Genomic DNA, 6,577 nt, shown 5'->3' on the forward strand with positions numbered 1-6,577 from the left:
GTGAAATCAGTCGCCATCAGGACACTTAGCTAAAGCTATTGGAGGTGAGGCACACACTGCGAGAGCACCAGGCTTCTGTTGGCTGTTAATCCTCAGGCCTTAGGAGTTGTCTGTATTCTCAGGGGAGGAGGAGGAGCAGGAGGAGGAAGAGGAGGAGCGGGAGGGTTAACCCCAAAGTTACACCACCAAGTCCGTCTTGGAATAAAGATTCCAATCTACAGCTTTGGGCCTTGAGATCTTCTATCCTGACTGACTCACTCTACTGCTTGAAGATGTGTCACGGGGAGGCAATCTTTACTTTCAGGGGAGGCAATCTTTACTTTCAGTAACAGCCCCCACACACATGCACACAGGCTCTCCTGGTTCCTGGTGGAACCCCAAAGTCCCTCTGCCAGGTGGGTGCTCAGTCAGAGAGCTCCCTCCATCCCAGCTCCTGCTTTGCATTTTTTTTTTTTAAGGCAGAAACTGAAAACCCAAGTCAAGGTGTCTGAAACTAGCAGAAGAATGTTGCTTTCGGTCTGTGTTCCCAACCCTTGGTTGGGGTACAGTGGGTCCTGGGTGGCACTGGCTGTTCAAACAACATCTTAGAAGCCAAACCAATCCACACCTAGCCAAGCAAATAACACCTGGAAGCCCTGGCAGGTCACAGCAACTGCTCAGCCAAGCCTTACTGGAACTAGACCAGGAGAATGCTCTAGGGCCATGGGCAGAGCGATGGAGGGTGTCTGAGCCCCGGAGGTCATTTCTGTCCCCTGCTTCTCTCTGTGTTCTCAATTTCCAGAGTGGAGTTAGCTAACTCTGTGATGCCTTCTGGCCTAGCTGTTTGTTGGTTAACTGGGAGATGGAATCTCTCAAACTTTTTGGCTAGCTTTGAACCTCGGTCATCACATCTTAGCCTCCCAAGTAACTGGGATTTCAGGTATGAACTACCAGCAGCTGCTCTAGTAGTTCTGAATTAATGCAAAAAAAATCCAGATGAACAAAATGTGAACATTTTAAATGAAAAAGAACAAGTGTTCTTGTTTGTGTTTTGCCAGTCCTGGGGCTTGAACCAGGGTCTGGGCACTATCCCTGAGCTTCTTTTGTTCCAGACTAGCACTTTACCACTTGAACCACAGGGCCACTTCTAGCTTTTTCTGTTTATGTGGTACTGAGGAAATGAACCCAGGGCTTCATGTATCTAGACAAGGACTCTACCACTAAACTATGTTCTTAGCCCAGTAGTCTTATTTAATTTAATTTAATTTAATTTATTTCATTTTCTGAGGTGCTAAGAACAAATGTAGGTCCTTTGTGTGCTAGGCTAGTACTCTGTCACTGCCTAGACTCTGTGTGTGTGTTTGTGTGTGTGTGTGTGTGTGTGTATGTGTGTGTATGTATGTATGTGTATGTGTGTGTGTGGCTGGGGATTTGAACCCAGGACTTACAAATATGCTACCACTTGAGCCACAAGGACAGATCTTTTGTTTTTGCATGTTGATTCTGACACTGGGTCTTGGTAACTTTAATCTCCAGATTCTCATGTCTCTGCCTTCCTGGTAGCTGGGATTACAGGCATGTGCCTTCACACGTGGCTCACTGTGTGATATGCCTGGTGTGCCAGTCCAAGGGCTTGAACTCAGGGCCTGAGCACTGTCCTAGGGCTTTCTCAAGGCTAGAACTCTACCACTTGAGCCACAGCACCACTTACGGATTTTTCTATGTATGTAATAATGAGAATTAACCCCGGGGCTTTGTGTGGGCTATTGGAGCATTCTACCACTAGGTCAGACTCCCAGTCCCATCCAGCATAAGTCTTATCTACCTTGGTTATCTTCCCAAACTGCTAAGTACCACTCTTCAATATCATTGACTGAATTTATGCCTCTGGGCAGTGTGGGAACCCATAAATGATGAGGTCTAATAAAGAGAATTGGAATGCCATTCTTTGACTCCAAGAAATCTAGGAGTGGCCCGAGAAAGATCAATCGCTCCTAGCATTGCAGAAACCCAAGATTCTGCCCTAAATGTGAGTGAATCAGAATCGAAATTTCCTTGGACCTTGGGGTTAGGTAAAGACTTAAACAGTATACTTGTTTGCTGTTTATCTCTGCCTCCAAAGATAAGGAAGGCCCTCATCCTGAGATTGTTGGACTTACCTGTACCTGTAACTTCAAGGAGATTGCTACCTTACCTCCAGCTTGTACTCCCTCCTATCTGATAATCAGTAAAGATTCTGTTAAGGAGGCCATGGGCATCTGTTGCTGGCTAGAGGAACAAGCTCCCTGGTGCCACAAAAACCAATTCCATTGTCTGGTTTCCATCACTTCCAGCTTTTTCTAGGAATTGAACCTGGACCTTTGTGCATGCTAGGTGAACACTCTACCACTAGGCCACACTCCTAACCCAATGAAGTACTTTTATAATTGCACTTTTAGAATCAGCAATGACAAGTCATTCATTCATTTCACTTAACAAAATTAAAATACCAGGCAATGGTGGCTCATACTTTTTTTTATTGGTCAGTCATAAGACTTGAACTCTGGGTCTGGGCACTATCCCTGAACTCTTCAGCTCAAGGCTACGACCTTATCCCTTGAGCCACAGTGCCACTTCTGGTTTTCTGGTGGTTAATTGGAGCTAAGAGTCACGTCTTTAGTGCCCGGGCTGACTTTGAACTGCAATCCACAGATTTCAGTCTCCTGAGTAGCTAGGATTACAGGTGTGAGCCATGGTGCCCGACACCAGTGGCTCATATTTGTAATCCTGGGTACTCAGGAGTCTGAGAGCTAAGGATTGTGGCTCAAAGCCAGCCTGCTCAAGAAAGCCATGAGACTCTTATCTAACCACCATTCCTCCTCTCCCCACCCAAAACAAGCCAGAATTGGAGTTTCAGCTCAAGTGGTTAGAGCACTCATGTGGAGCAAAAGAAGCTTAGGGACAGCACCCAGGCCTTGAGTCCAAGCCCCAGGACTGATGTGCACGCACATGCGTGCGCGCACACGCGCGCGCACACACACACACACACACACACACACACACACTTAAATAAAAAGGATTTTACTAACAAGACCAAACTGGTCTTGAACTCCTGAGCTCAAGCAAATTATCCTACCTTAGCCTTCCAAATATCTGGCACTACAGGTGTACATACTGTGCCCAAGTTGCATTCCAAACTTATTATTATTCGTACAAGCATCACACTAGATGATAGGTATTAAGGCTCTGAGCCAGAAACTGCTTTGAAGACCTCGGAAATATAAGACCTAGCAAGAAGATTCTCTGACCGGAAAAGTCAGAACACACACTGGTACAGTGTGTCGGAGGACAGCTGCTTGCGGCAGGTGGGCACGCTTCCCCAGGGCAGGGCTCCTTGGGGCTGAGGTGCCTGCTGCTCTTTCCAGGATGCTGACATTTACTTTAGCCTCTGTGTCAATGCATCTGTGGAGAAATGCCAGCTGCTGGGCTTCCCTCCCCAGCATTGCCTTGACTTGGGCTTTGCTGATAGGAAAATAAACATAGCTCACACCAGGTGGCTCTCAGGAGTGGCTGGACATAAGCCCTCTGCCCAGTGCTCTGTTTTTCTTTCTAGCTTGAACATCTGGCTGACTTTTACTTTATCTTATTCTTTCTCCTTCTTCCCTTTCTTTACCCCTTTGATTCCTGGACCTTTAAAATAAATAAATAAATAATGATAACAACAATAATAATAATAATAATTCCTCTCTGCTTATATATGTGTATATATGTATTTTTTTTTTTGCAGTTCTGGGGCTTGAACTCAGGGCCTGAGCACTGTCCTTGGGCTTTCTTTTCTTTTCTTTTTTCTTTTCTTTTTTTTTTTTTGCCAGTTCTGGGCTTGATCTCAGGGCCTGAGCACTGTCCTTGGACTTTCTCAAGGCTAGAGCTGTACCACTTGAGCCTCAGCACCACTTCCGGCTTTTTTCTATGTATGTGGTACCAAGGAATCAAACCCGGGTCTTCGTGCGTGCTAGGCAAGCACTTTAACCACTAGGCCAAACTCCCAGCCCCCCTTGGGCTTTCTTAAGGCTAGCACTCCACCACTTGAGCCACAGCTACTTTTGGCTTTTTCTTTGTTTGTGGTACTGAGGAATCAAACCCAGACCTTCATGCATGCTAAGCAAGCACTCTACCACTAAGCCACACTCCAGCTCCTGTGTATTCTCTGGGCCTGCTGGCACATGTTTCTTGCTCCCAGCTGCGCCGCTCTGGCTTTCAGTTGACTATTGCTCAATAACTTCCTAAATTTGGCCCTTAGAACTATCCATAGATTTCCTCCTTCCTCCCTCAGGCTCTAATTCCTCTGTGCTCCACAGATATCTCCCAGATGTTGGCTGTCCATTCCTCACCCAGGTCCTGGCCTGGACCAAAGTCCACAACCATGTGAGAGTGTCACCTTTTGGAGAGAATGGCCTTGTCTTCCAGCTCTCAGTTTCCTTTTCTGATCATTTAGGAAAAATCATTTATGTTGTGTAGATCCAAAGTGCACATCAGTTATACACTTACACAGAGAGAGAAAGCAAAAGCTGTTAAATATGACATATTGATCTAACTTAAACTTGAGTGGAGAGAGCTGGTTATCTTTAAGTCATACTAAGAATTTGAGCTGGGGACAGTGGCTCACACCTGCAATCCTAGCTACTCAGGAGGCTGATATCTGAGGATCAAGGTTCAAAGACAACCCAGCACAAAAGGACCTGAGACTTATCTACAATTAATCTTTAGAAACAGGAAGTGGGACTTGGCTCAAGAGGTAGGGCAGAAGCCTTGAGCTGAAGAGCTCAGGGACAGTGCCCAGGCTGAGTTCAAGCCCCATGACCCACAAAACCAAAACAAAAAAATTGACTGGGTTGAGAGTGTAGCTTAGAATTAGAAAACTTGTCTAGTGAGGGCTGGGAGTTTGCCTAGTGGTAAAGTGCTTGCCTGGCATGCATGAAGACCCGGGTTTGATTCCTCGGTACCACATACATAGAAAAAAGCTGGAAATGGTGCTGAGGCTCAAGTGGTAGAGCTCTAGCCTTGAGAAAATCCAAGGTCAGTGCTCAGGCCCTGAGCTCAAGCCCAGGACTGGCAAAAAAACAAAAAACAAAAAACAAAACTTGTCTAGCAAGTGCAAGTCTCTGAGTTCAATCCTCAGCACCAGAAGGAAACCAGAAAAGCTAATAAAATTACTTTAAACAAAATAGATATTTGTGCTGGGATTGTGGCTTAGTAGTAGAGTGCTTGCCTACCATGAATGAAGCCCTGGATTTGACTCCTCAGCACCACATACACAGAACAAGCCAGAAGTGGTACTGTGGCTTAAATGGTAGAGTGCTAGCCTGGAGCAAAACAAGCTCAGGGACACTCCTCAGGCCCTGAGTTCAAGCCTCAGGGCTGGCAAAAGAAAAAGAAAAGAAGTTGTGGTACTTATACCCAATGGAATTCTATGCTGCCATTAGAAAGAATGACATCACCCTATTCGTAAGGAAATGGAAAGACTTGGGAAAAAAATAATATTAAGTGAAGTAAGACAGACCCAAAGGAACATAGGCTCAATGGTTTCCTTCATTTGTAATAATTAGTACAAACCTTGGACTCTCCGAGCAGAGGATTACAATAGCTCAAAACCTAGGTACGTAACGTCATATAGGACTAAACGAAAGGAACTCTAGGATATGGAAAAAAGAACTTTATCTTGTGTAATTGTTGTTCTTAATGTACTATGTTATTTCTCTTCGCTTTTGTTGCCCTTTGGTTAATCTCATATTGTTACTGCTGGGGGCCGAGTAACACCATGTCTAATAACTTTCTGCTGAGTCCTGTAGTAGGGGTAAACAAGTGGACCTCTTTATCCTGCCCACCTGTTGTGCTGATAGGAGGAGGGATTTGGGGAATAGGGAGAGTGAGATTTTCCTGCCTTGATGAAGCTGCGTGGCGTCTCTGTTCGTGCTCTGAGGTAACAAGGCTGAGTACAGGAGGACAGTGGGCCCTCTCCTCTCGTGGCTTGGCCTGGCCGGGGGGTGTTTTCCCCATCCCTCCTACTAGTCAAGAGGGACTGGGGACGAAAGACCCCGACAGCTACTGTATCTGACTTTGTTACCTGGTATATTATATATAAGTTAATTATTTATTTGAAATAGGAAAGGGAAGGGGGGAAAACAAGATGATTGGGAGGGGGTGGGGGGAAAGAAATGGGGACAAAAACATGAGAAAGGAGTATCAATGTGTGAGAAGTAATGCACCTACTACCTGGCAAATGTAACTGTAACCTCTCTGTATATTACCCCGACAATAAAAAATAAAAAAATGTTAATAATAATCAAAAAAAGATATTTGGGGATCAAGAGTGTGGCCTAGTGTTAGAGTGCTTGCCTAGTGTGTATGAAGCCCTGGGTTCAATTTTTTGGTACCACATACACAGAAAAAGCCGGAAGTGGTACTGTAGCTCAAATGGTAGAGCTCTAGCCTTGAGAAAACCCAAGGACAGTGCTCAGTTCCTGAGTTCAAGCCCCAAAACTGGCCAAAAAAAGAGTAGATATTTAGGGTTGGGAAGATGGCTTAGTGGTAGAGTGCTTGCCTAGCATGCACGAAGCCC

Source organism: Megascapheus bottae, chromosome 28, assembly GCF_031878675.1.
Source record: "Megascapheus bottae isolate mThoBot1 chromosome 28, mThoBot2.hap1, whole genome shotgun sequence".
Classification (NCBI taxonomy): domain Eukaryota; kingdom Metazoa; phylum Chordata; class Mammalia; order Rodentia; family Geomyidae; genus Megascapheus; species Megascapheus bottae.